This window comes from Stenella coeruleoalba, assembly GCF_951394435.1.
Source record: "Stenella coeruleoalba genome assembly, chromosome: 3".
NCBI classification, from domain to species: Eukaryota; Metazoa; Chordata; class Mammalia; order Artiodactyla; family Delphinidae; genus Stenella; species Stenella coeruleoalba.
In genome coordinates, this window is record NC_137148.1 from 103307406 (window position 1) to 103320999 (window position 13594).

The window sequence follows — 13594 nt, forward strand, 5'->3', positions numbered from 1 at the left end:
GCTCGAACATGAGCAGGGGGACAGTTGCCCAAGGACAAAGCATGCTGGAGGAAGCAGCAGTGTTAGGCTCTGCCTTCAGAAGGGAAGGGACATGGCAAGCCTTCAGAGCTTGGAGGCCTGGCCAGGAAAATGACAGTTTGCCAACTGTACAAAAGAAGCCTGATGTCTGTTACCATGGACACTGGTTTGGTGAATCCTAAGTAGGATCAAGTAGGGATGGAATGCAGATGAATGTGGCAGATAAGCTCATGTGACCCCTTAGTGTGACTATATCAGTCACAATGGGGAAAATGGGGCTGCTTATCAAAAACAAAACTTCCAGGTCTCTGGATTAAAGGTTAAATGTATTAAATCTATTAAATCTGTAGCATTTATGCTAGGAGATAAGATAGTGATCTATTAAAAAAATCACGAAAGGTGATAAAATGAGCAGAGACAAACACTACGAGGAGAAGTGACACTTGCTCCTGACAGTTTCAGGCAAATACCAAGGCCTCCCTCTGCAGTGAGTAGTAGAAAAATATGGTTTTCCTGGAGGTAGCAAAATTTGCACAGATAAGTAAATTAAAAGGTGAGTGTTGCAATGAATTTCTAAGTTAGCTAGAGGAATTAAGATAAGAGCTAAGAACCATCCTGACCTGTTCATGAAGTTTTATTTATAAAAAGAGCAGTAATCATATACTGGTTGCAGTGGACAGAGAAGTAGATGACTAAAAATGATAAAAACTCTCTTATTCTCCACCCCTGGCCCTAAGACAGGATAGGCTCATTGTCCTAGCATTCTTCATGGTTGAGGTGGCTGGCATTAGACTGTGTTTGTGCTCTCTGTTATTCTCTAATTTGTCTAGTGCTAGGCCCATATCACCAATTGCTCACTTAATAAGAGAAGACAAAGATACCGAATCAGGCCTCAAATGTAATCTGAGAAAACAGGTGGGTACTTTTGTGGGTCTATAACTTGACTAGGCTCCAGGGTTATCACAGTGCCCAGACCCTGCATCAGAACAGATCTGTACCAGTCCCTTCCCCTGGAGTTTTATATTCCAAGAAACAAAAAGCCTAATATTATTATTCCTACTCTTTTATCTTGCTTAAAGAAAAGTTTACTTACTTTAATACTGGGATGCAAAAAATATTTATGGTCAGATGTTGTGATCCAGTAAAAAGGTGTATCTAATTCTTTACTCAAAAGAGCACAGTGATAACCCAAACCTATTCAATATTTCAACACGCACATATTTAGTATGAATGTAACTTTGCCTTTCCTCAAGAGAAATAATCACAACTATTCATTAGGAAATTTCTTATACAAAGCATTAGATACAATTATGAGCCACAAATCCATAAAATCCATGAGCCACAAGTCATCATGGTATACTGGAAAGTCTTGTTATTAGGACTCTTAGGACACAAGATTCAAATCCAACTCTGCCCATCACTAGCTCAATGCATTTAGACAAGTTGTATAAATGTTCTTTGCCTCTATTTCCTCATTTGTAAAATGAAGATAATAATAAAACCAATTCACAGGTTTATAGCAAGGATTAAACTAATTAATAAAAGTAGAATGCTTACAGCAGTGCCTGTCATCTAGTAAGCACTCAGTAAGTGCTAGCTGTTATTAGTTGGAGCCCAACCTTAAAAGTATTTAAGAATTTTATTTGAGAACAAACATGACAGTCCTTAAATCACCTGTGTTATTGTCAGAGATGAAATAATTGACTGGACCCAAGGCCGGATACAGTACAGTAACTCAAGTGTTATTAAGTTCCTAGATGGGAGGTTTTACATAATTGGAGTTGTTTGTGCTTCTTGTCAAAGAACTTGGTATTGTCAACCTATCTCAACAGCAGATACAAAGGACCCCCTACAGAGAACTGGGAATTTCAGAGGGAGATAAAGATATCACAGCTTATATCCCTACAGAGACATGAATGCCCCTTTTAGGCTGCTCTGAAGAGGAAGTGACATGTGGAGAAGCACCTTGCATCGCTTCTGAGATATAGTAGGTGTGGAATATAGTGGGGCATCCATTATTTTCCCACTCGGTTACATTTCTTAAAGCACAAGTGCATTAGGAGCCTGAAAAGCCATCTCAGAACATTTTTTCAAAATACATTCTAAGGAAACCTACTCCTCTACGTCCCCGACCTCCACCTTGACCCTTACCCTTGCTGGTAACGATTTCAAACTTTACTGGTTGGGAAAAATTGTATCTTTATGTGTAGAAAAGTGTTTACAGCGCTCAGAAGCATACTTTAAAAAGTGTGGAAGAAAAGAAGATATTTTAATGTGTTTAAGTGTTCTGTTTATCCTTTGGCTCCTAGCTTCATTCCTTGACCTTCCTTTTGGTTCTGCATTATTGGGAACTGCATTTACAAGGCGTTCTTGCCAAAGGGAAGAACTGTTGGAAACTGGAGGTTAGGAAGAGGGGAGAATCAAGTACTTTCTCATTTCCCTTCAGTGGAGTCTCCTCCAAGGAGCTATATCTCCACAGTGATTCCAGGCCCATTGGAAAACCCTTCCTTTCATGGTCCCAGCTCCCAAAGACAGCACCAGGCTGGATCTAGCTCCAGCTAGATGGCCCCAATCTGGAAATACCACCTGGTGGTGCTGGTACTTTCTACTGGTGTTAATCTCTGGGATGTTCCAAAGCCCCTGTGTGCTTCTGCAACTCTTCTACAAACTGTTAAAGTCCTTCTATTTTTTTCTATTTTCCTATTAGAACCCTGGTAATATTATGAATATTTCCTAATGTATACAACTATGAAAAAGTTTTGTATCATAAAAGCTGTTTCTGTCCTTACTGGGGATACTGTGAGCTGTTGGAAAGGGTCCAATTCAGAAGACACTTAGAAGATACTCAGAAAACAAAGCATACTGAGATAGGTCAGACATTTTGAAAAAATATATACATTTACATCTATTTTTTTTTCTTCTGGCTATTTCCCTTGATGAAATTAAGCAGCTGCTCAAAAAATCCCATCCTATTTTGTCCTATGTTGTCTGAGCCTTCATCTCATTTCAAACAATAGCTTTTCCCAAAGGAAGTGTCTCCTTTCAGGATATCATAATAAGCTAATGGACTGAGTGATCGATGTTGTGTGTGGTGGAACATTAAAAATGTACCATAAAATATGGAAAACAATTTAGCCACTCTCTAATGCAAGCAATTCTTGTAAAAACTATACACGAAAAACATGTACCCAACTACTTTTTTCATGCCTTATGACAAGATTAGATGCAATAAAAACCTTGTCTTAGCAAATCAGCATGTTAGAGGATGCTGTCAGCAATAACTTTGCAAAGACATGTCCATTACCAAAGAGGGGCATTATCCTAAATTTACTCTCATTGGAGATTGATGTCCGCTATAAGCAGCCATCTGTCTCTAGATTCCGTGGTATTACAATGCTGTCACTCTGCACAGTGGGAGTGGTTTGTGACTTCTTGTTTTCTTTCCACATGATTATCTTTTCAAATTTGAATTATGGACAGGCAACTGTTGGAACAAAAATACCAAGTATGACTGACCATGTGAAGTGTAAGGATCAAGTCCAAACAAACTTTTTGTTTTCCTAAGTAAGGTGAAGAATGCATCAAATGAATTGTTTGAAAGTCATGACCCCGCAGTGATTTATCCTAGTGGATTATCAGCTATTCTGTGACAAGGAAGTATATTTCAGCACATCTGGTCAGTTTAACAAATTCTCCAAACTAAATAGCTTAGTGACAATTTTACCAAGCAAATAAAAGTTTTTCTTGATATGAGTGTCTTTTTTTTTTCTTTTAAGGGAAAAGGAATAGATGTTCTTTGTCTCAATGCTGCTTATCTATTGAATAGAACAGTAGTCTCCAACTTTTTTGATTCCTCTTCCTTATCAGGAATCAAGGTTTGACTACTCAGTTCCAAAATTATATGTAAATTATAAATTATATGTAAATGATTTATATGTAAATTATATATTACATGTACATTATACATATGTAAATTATACATTATAAATTATATGTAAATAATTTATATGTAAATTATACAATATGTAAATTATACAATTTCTTGTGCTATTATATTACTTATATACATTATACAGTATATACAACAAGATAAATATAAAATGATGGGATAAAAATTTATGTAGGTAGAAGTTTGATTATTTTAACTCATTCCATGAATCATCTCAACCAGACTGCTTAGGTGAGAGCTCACAGTAGCCAGGCCCTGCTGAGCATTCAATTTTGACACGAAGTTTCCATTTAACTCTTGTCTGTTGGAGGTAGACTTGGCACGTAAAACAATGAACACCCAGTTACATACTGATGGGACGTACTTATACTAAAAATTACTTATTTACCTGAAATACAAACCTAACTTGGCATCCAGAGCTGCTTAGTTTGTTTATGTATTTATTTATTTATTGGCTAAATCTAACAATTCTAGCTGCTGTCCAGCTGTCTGAGGCTCCCCCTACAACTTCATTCTGCCTATACCTCTCCCCAACGTCTTCATCAAATCTGTAATTATTGTCTATTAACATACAACTGACAGATATAAATCCATATATGTTGCTATGATTTCTTTAAATGATATTGTCTGCAATGGATTCTATGTTTATCTGAATAGAATACATAGTCTATGTGTACCTGTCTAAATAGGACATCACAAAGCCAGTCTTTGCATGCCATTTAATTGGTTGTTTGCATGTACATGTACTGTTGACTGAACTGTTTTTTTCATCAATCATTTATTCAATGCCTAATATATTTTAGGCATTGGACCCAGTCCCTGTGGTATTAACAAACATAAGACATGATTCCATATCATTCAGAGTAAAAGCCAACATCCTAAAAAAAGATCTATGTGGCCTACACATCTGGCCCTGTGGCAGCCATAAAAATGTACCTCTCAGCTCTCAGGATATAAGATTCTTCCCCTAAATATGGCCCATTTCCTCATTTCTTCTAAATCTTACTCTTAAATGGCCGTGTGTGTATGTGTGTGTGTGTGTGTGCGCACATGTGTGTGTGACTTCATGTGGCCACTTTCCTAAAATTATACTCCTTGCTATACTTATTATCCCCCTTTATTACTTGATTTACCTCTTAGACATTTACCTTTAACAAACACTATGGTTCACTTGTTTACAGTACTGTCTTTCTATCCTGTGGGAATACAGACTCCACGAGGGCAGTCGTTTTGTTTGTTTTCTTCACAACTGGAGAACAATACTTGGAATGGTTTCACTTAGAACAGTGCCTGGCATAAAGTAAATGACCAATAATTGTTGAATAAATGAACCTATGCCCTCAAGGAGTTAAAGGTCTTATGGGGAAACATAAATCAATGATATATCTTCCTCTAGCATCTTGGGGATGGGAGGGCAGAAATATATGGTAAGGGTGATGCTTGTGCTGAATCCCAATACTTCCATTGGCTCAGGTATCCCTGTGCAGGCAGAACTGGGTGCAAACAGATCACCAGGGAGCCCAAGGCAGGGGTAGGGAGTGTCAAAGAGTGGAAGAGAATGAAATGAGGTGGGGGGGCAAAGACAAAGGGGGAGCCTTTTTTGGAAAAGGAGATGAGAAAGTCTCCAAGAACAAATTGCCCACTGAGTAAACTGATGAAGAACCAGTGTAGGTTTCATGGCTTCTGAAGTATTGACAGGTAATAGTAATAACGATACAGATGATTACTTATTTGGTGTATGCCATGTTCTCGGTTTATTGCTTTCTATATGTTATTTCTTTTATTTCTTCCCAAATCAGGTCAGATAGGTAATTTATAGGTAAGAAAACTGAGACTTGGAGAACCTCAACAGAAAAATTTTCAAATACTGTAAATGTTAATACATGACAGAAGTGAGACTCAGATCCTGAGAACTTTCTTTGTATTTTTCTTTCCATTAAGCCTATTTTTTCTGGATTCCAATGCACCCTACATGTACCTTTTTCATAGAACTGAGCACACAGTGTAACCTCTTCTTGTTTGTCCTCTAGTATACAATGATGAAGACACAGACATACTCTATATCTGATTATATACTCTGGCCCTTAGGAAGGCCGCAAACCATTGTAATATCTAACAGCTAAGAAGTTTTTGATCCCCAGAAACTAATGTTCACCCACTTTGTGGATGACATAGCCCTTGTTGAAAATGCATAGTCTAGGGAAATATATGCTTCTTGTGAAATATATGCTTCTTGTAGTTGACTTTCCATACCTAAAGACATCTTATGCATAAAAAGTTGTCTTAGCAACCAATTGTTGGTAAAATATTCTAGACTGAAGTCAGGAGTCCGGAGCTCTTACCCTGGCTCTGCCTCTAACAAGCTGTGCAATCTTGTGTAATTTAAATGTTCTGGTCTTTGGTCACCTTAATTTTGAAACAAGGGACTATGCTGAATTAACTTCAAAATCTTTTCCAGTTGAGAAACTTCATGAACTTACATAATGAATCCTGCTTGTTAGCTACTTTTCTCATTTGCTTTTGTAAGCTACCTAGTTCATAGAGTTAAGACATCTATTAGTGACTTCATTTGCTGGTAAGAAATACATGGTACTTTTCCTTTTTGTGTGATATGCATTTGCACTTTAGGACAGTAGTAGTGTATTTCCATAGATGTTTTGGTGAATACTGTAAACCTTTATTTCCTTAAGGGCCTCTGCGATCTCTTTAACGCAGGACAGAATGATTTTGCAACATCAGAGAGATGGATTTCCTTCACAGTTCTGGGTCAGAGGTACAGATGTTCATGGGATCTTAGCTGTGTCACTACACCTAATGAATTTGTGCTGTGTTCCATGGCATTAAGTTAGACCTTCGAATCACATTTAAGAGAGAGCAATCATAGGTCACAAATCACAAAGGTTTAAGTAATGTTCTCTTCCATCGAAGGAAACGAATTTAATCATTGGGAAATCAATTTAATCATTTAATCATTATAAAATCAAACCAATTTGATTTTATAAATGATGCTCAGAATTTAGGGAACTTTAGAATATTACTGCGTGTTACAGAAATCTATTGAAATATGAGAATGTTAGAGTTTGGATTATTTCGTAAGATTTTAATGTACATAAATACAAGTGAATTTTATTTGCAAAAACTGCAATTTATATTGCAAGAATTGAAGCATCAGAGAATGAATCATTTATGGAAGTGCCAGTGGACTTCTTTATTCAAGAGAACTCTGTTAGAAAGTCTGTATAATGAAGAATTATTTTTATATTACGAATAATTATCTTTTTTTGTTTTTAATTTGCTCTCTTTGGCATCTGTTTTTGGAGAGTGGGGTTTATCTTCATATTTTCCCAGGTCTTTTCTAACTCCTCTGCTCTCTTTTTCATTTTCTCCTTTGTCAGGGAGGACCAGGAGCTTTTTACAATATTCCTTGGATTGAGTTTATATTTTTAGATTATTCAGAGTAACATATCCATAAAACAAATAAACCCTGGGGCTTCCCTGGTGGCGCAGCGGTTGAGAGTCCGCCTGCCGATGCAGGGAACACGGGTTCGTGCCCCGGTCCGGGAAGATCCCACGTGCCGCGGAGCGGCTGGGCCCATGAGCCATGGCCGCTGAGCCTGCGTGTCCGGAGCCTGTGCTCTGCAACGGGAGAGGCCACAACAGTGAGAGGCCCGCGTACCGCAAAAAAACAAAAACAAAAAACAAATAAACCCTTATTTAAATAATACTGATTATTAAATATTTTCATAGAAAATCTTGATGCTTTCATGGTAACAGTCTCTGTTTTTTAATGTGTCTTACCAAAGACTCCCATTTCTCAAGGATGAGAGGGGGAAGGAAAATAAGTGTGCAAAGGGAATCAGATAATCCATTCTGTCACACGCATGTTGAGTGATACAATAAGTCTGTAGTAACTGGGATTTTCCTTTTAAATTACAGTTATGTTATAATGTAATATGTTATTACAATGTAATAACGTTATATTATTACATATAATATATGTAATGCATTATATTATATATAATAACAATGTTATTATAATGTAATAACATATTATATTATTAATGTGTTCTACTCATCACAAAAAATTAATAGATTACAACATCTTTCAATAGTATATTACTCCACTCCCACTTTGCATGGTTGAATTTGGGAAGGAGAGTTATGTTATTTAAATATGAAATACACACAAAAATCTTCCTAGAAGATTATTCATAAATACAAAGAGATTAGACTAGAGATATGCATTCATCCATTAGACACCATCAACTTGTTTGTTTAAATCTGACAAACTAGTTCCTATCAAAATTTAACCACTGCCAACTTTTGGAACTCTGTCAACTACTAGGTTTATTTCAAATCCATTAAGTAGTATGCTGAATAGCACTTTTGCAGCCTATAAAAATTAATGTAAAACATAGACTGTTTATACAAATCTAATAAAACAGCTTGACAGAAAAAGAAAGGCACAAGATTGTGTGGTTGTTTGGGAAGTAGCACGGCTAAGAGTAAGCTTTATTTATTTTATTTTATGTGGTCCAAGGTAGACCTGAGCAAATTCATAAAGGGAGTGATGAAAGTAGAGGGAAGGTAATTAGGGATTCAAGTGAGAAAAGAACTAATAATTGGATTAAGCTCCTTTACTAATTGGGGTAGAGCCGAGATGAAGGGCCAGGAAGGAGGGTTAGTTTTAGAAGGAGGGTCTGAAACGGTGAGGACATTAGATGGTGAAGAAAGGGATTTGGGGCTAGAAAGGAAGTCTGGTTCTAGCACAATTCTTCCCAATAATGGGCTGATGGCTAAGTTTAAAGGCTCATATTCCTCATGATCCCCTAAGTGCAAAAGTAGGATCTACTGGTAGAAGCTATAGGAGACAGATTTCATTGCACCCCAAGGAAGCGCTTCCTAGCAATCTGATCTGTCCATAAATATTGAGAAAGAGTGATCCCAGGAGTTGCTGGGTTCCAATCCTTGCTACATGCCAGGGAAAACTACTTGGCAGATTGCTGCAGAGAAGATACAAACATGGAATGAAGAATGTTTTGTAGGAAAAATGGAGAGTTGTTTCAGAGGAATTCGGTCATCGAATTTCTTCTTTTCTACTCTGAAAATCCATTGTTAATCCAGTAAAAATAAGAGATTACTACTTATCTGATCAATTCAGTAACAGGAAACTTTCTGTTTCCTTAGATAAAGAGGTAGAAAGGAAAGGGATGGAGGATCTAGGTAGCTTTTGTTTATGACCATATTTATCAGACATCACCAAGTATCCATCTTGGCAAATCTCCTTTATATCCAATCACTATCAAGTTATTTAAAGTAAGGTACTTCCTGCAGTAAGAATTGACTCTGATAATTTGTCCACTTCTTCAACTTTAAGATTATAAACTCTTTAAGGTTGAACATCTGCTTATGCATTTCCTTCTACTGTCTAATAGAGTCTTGTTCATAAAAAGAAAATTGCTTGAAAAACACTTGTAAACTACATTGGAGAACCTGCCAAACCAAACTCTTCGTTCCAATCACTGCTGTTTCTTTGGTGTCATGTTATCTTTAAGTGGAAGTAAAAGCGAACAGTCTTTTATTTTGAATAATTCAAATGAATTTTTGAGTTTCTCATTAGGGATGCTTCATTAAGTTCACACCAAGCTCATGCACCAAAGTTTTAAACGTCTGAAATCCTGCTAGTAGGCTCTCTAGCCTAGTGAGTATGACCATCACAGTTGATAAACACCATTAGGATCATTACCTTTGACAGTGAAGAAATGTACACTTACCACTGCTGAGAATGCTCTTTCCAGCTTCTCTTCATGCTGTACTTCCAAGGCCAGCTCTTTGCAGTCTATTAGGAAATGTGGCTCCAGAAATCTTGGTGTTTACCTTGCAGCTACAGGAGCTTACAGGTACAGGATCAGGGAGCCCAGTGCACAGGTAACTCAGATTGATGGTTTAATAATGAGGATGTGTTTCCTCATCTGAACTTAACCACAGAAGCCACAGTTCTTTGCATCTCTCTAATACATGATATACTTTTGCCCAATATAGACTTATTTGACTTTAGAATGAATTATTTTCAAAATTCTTTCAGATTTTTTTTCTCTGAAGGACAGGCAGCTTTGCAGAACCTAATATCCTTGGATCAAGGCAACCAGGTCATCTGAAGTAACCAACCACGAGAGCACTCCAATATGCTGTTTTTAAACATACAATATTCTTTATACTTTCTTCCTAACTTACAAAATATCATTCTATGATTAACTTAAGATAAATCACACATAAAATCTTAACTAATTATCTTTTTGAGATGAGGCTATTTTGAGGTGATAAAATGTTCTGAACTTGGATTTTGGTGAAGCCTGCACAATTTTGTAAAATTTTATTAAAAATCATTGAATTGTACACTTAAATGGTGAATTTAATGGTATGTAAATTATATCTCAGCAAAGCTGTTTAAAAAAAAGAAATTTGGCATTATTTCCTACTCCTTCTTAGGTTTAATATGGATGAGGATTTTCCCTGTAGATTTTATGCTGGGCTGAAAATCCACGCCTGTTTATGTTTGAAATATAGGTGGAGGATCAGTAAGTGCCTCCTATGACTGAGTTTCCTTTAACACATCCTATCTCACCCAGTTTGGAGAATTATACCAAACAGCTACCAGAAAACCAAATAAGTTCATGAGTTATCTGAAGCAACTCAGGTACCATGGAGAATAAAGTAAAAGTTTTCAAATCAACCCTACATAGCTATGAGCAATCATTTTCTATTTAAACCGATAACCTCACAAGAGGAAATGAAAAAAAATCAGGGTTTTAAAAGAAAGACTAAAGAACATACTATGCATTAAGAGGTATAATCACCTATATAAGAGTGAGCCTAGTTTAATGGGACAGACTACAATGAGTAGTCTGTAGCCCACAGAGAAACATCTGGACAGTATGTGGTCATCAGTGGAGTCGGCAGCAGGCAATAGGTGGTTAGTATAAGACATGCCCCAGCTTTGGTCTCAAAGCAGTACTCTGCGTATTTTGGAAAAGAATCTATGAAGACAAACAGGATAGTCTACAGAGATAGAGATGTGGGTTCAAGAATGAAAAATAGAAAGCCATTCTAAGTGGACTAAACTTCCCTTACAGGCTGACTACAAAGAACAATGGCAGTGTCCGGCCTCTAACGCTGAGGCAGAAGCTCAAAGAGAGCTAAGCCACAGGCTGACCTGAAGTTGATCTGCTTGAGAGAGTTACCTAGACTTCCTTACATTCCCTGATTTGTTCCAGAACCTTGGCTGGGCTGGGGGTTCAGGTAGGGGCTAAGTGGCCTCAGCTGTAGGAAATAGAGAGCTATAATGCTGCGAGCCATGCACATCATTACGGTGTCTGTAATCCGGGATGTGCAACCACTCATTCATACACTAGCAAAGCATTCAAGCTGATTGGGACCTACTTGCTTCTCTGCCCTCCTCCTTTGGCAGAAATTACAGTTTGACTCTTCTCTCCCCTCCCTTCTTTCCCATCCTTTCTTACACATGCTTTGTGGAGTTTGAAATGGAGACTTTCTGAAACTGACTTGCCTATAGTAACATGTAGGTTAGGGGACACTTGGCTGTAATGTCCAGCTGAACATGCTCACTCTTTTCAGAATTAAAAACAAACTTTCTATGACTTAGGGTTCACATTTATATCTAAAATCCAAACTTTAAAATTTAGAAAGCCATAATAACACAGAGCAAACAGTTGATCAATTTATAGACTAAATTAAAGGAAAAAACTGTCAATCTCTCACTCTCTCCTCCCACAAATTTAGGTGGGATGATGATAATGAATTTCAACCCAGTACTACTTTTAAGCAGCCCTGTCATACACACAGACCCACAAAACCTCATGCTTTCAAACAGCCACATTTTTAACAAGATGGATTCAATAGTTCACTATCCTACCAAAATAAGAAAAATACAAAGAGAAATATAAAATTACAGTAGACTTAAAATACTACAAATTAATAGGCTAAACCAGAAGTTCCTAAGCTTCCTTCCAGAAGTTCCTAACCAGGTGAGTTCCTAAATCAGAATGAAAATATGTAGGGTGAGTGTCCAAAAACAATTCTTCGAGTCAATACAATAAATCAGGCCCAGATGTCACAAACACAATAAATCAATTGAAACTGCCAAACCACTCTTCTCAACCTATTGGATTTAATTAAAACCACCGCTCACTTCATGAGAGGCCTTCTAATAGAGCAGATAATATCACTCAGACTCAACCATCTACCCATACCTGATGTGGGAGACACAGCATGTTAAATTTTAATCTAAGGGGGCCTGTTAAGCGTGGCAGGATTTAGTCCACACCTGCAGTAATGCACTGTCATCCATTCTATGTCCTCTTCTCATCTTTCCAAAGCACTCATTGAAAATGCCTTCAGTCAGCCTTCACCACCATAATACAGTAAGTGCCAGAGAAATGCTGGAGAAATATTGACTTGCTGACCCTTGTTGTTGTGTTAAAAATACAACACAGTCATTGAAATGACTAGCATATTTAATCAAATGTGTAAAACAAGGGGTGACATGGTGTTCCATGGTTTTAGATTTTTTAGTGAATCTTCCTAAGACATTCCAACCCTAGCTCAGTGTCCATAAAGATCTGTTCCCAAACAACCCGTAAATGCCACTCAGGAGAAAGACAAAAAGACAAAAATTAAACACTCACAAGCTATTATGAATTCACGAGGCTGGCAAAGGGCACAGGTTTCCAGGCATCTTCTGGGATTGGAGGTTAGGAATCTCACTGGTCCTAAAATAGAAAAGATCCCTTGAGTTTAGTGCAGAAAAGACACAGAGATACCCACCCATGAGGTCGTTTTAACTTGAAGGATGACATTACTCATCGTGAACAATCTCTAAACTCAGTCAGCAGAAGTCTTCCTGGCACTTTTCTTGTGTATACTTGGCTCCATTTTATGAAGACAGAACAGACTATGTTTGGCATTTTTGCCTTGAGTTATTGACATGTTTTAAATTATGCCATTTTACGTCCATTCTTAGTAGAACAGAAATCTGCTACAAAGGATCTTTATTAACAGACTGCCTCAGGTGCTGAGAGTCTCGATTTAACAACGTCTCCAAACAGACAGGCAGAGAGCTTGTTAATAGGCTTTTCCAACCCTTTGGCTTCTGTGAGACGTAAGTGGATTACGGAGGTTTGTTTTTCTGGCTATCTTTTTACATCACCATCTGAATAATTGCCACAAAAGCCTATTGCTTTGGCCTAATTAACAAAATGTACAAAATCCCAAGCACAGAACTTTTATTGATTAACCATCTCCAAGGGAAGCTTAAGAACCTCCATGACTCCTGGCCCCAGACAAATGCTCTTGGTGACATTACCCACTGGACTACAGCCTGTTAACATACCAAGGACTTGTCTTAGCAGTTTGAGCCACTCAGAAATTGTCATGAGAAACCACATTTATTGGTTGTAGTTTAAAACTCAGCATCCTTGGGATGAGACCAATTCTTATGCAAATTTAACGGCATGTTTACTATAAAACAATACTATCAGTTCCAATTTGTTTGTTTTTTTTTTTCCTGTACGCGAGCCTCTCACTGTTGTGGCCTCTCCCGTTGCAGAG

At 37.4% G+C, this 13594-nt stretch overlaps 1 protein-coding gene across 1 annotated transcript in view; it reads right to left on the minus strand.

Annotated features, from left to right (window-relative positions):
• The window catches only part of ZNF608 (zinc finger protein 608), a 1156357-nt gene that overhangs the window by 727415 nt on the left and 415348 nt on the right, over nucleotides 1-13594 (minus strand). Inside the window, exon 4 of the mRNA XM_079918637.1 lies at nucleotides 12673-12756. The gene's annotated coding sequence lies outside the window, so the exon portion shown is untranslated. The remainder of the gene's footprint in view (nucleotides 1-12672; nucleotides 12757-13594) is intronic.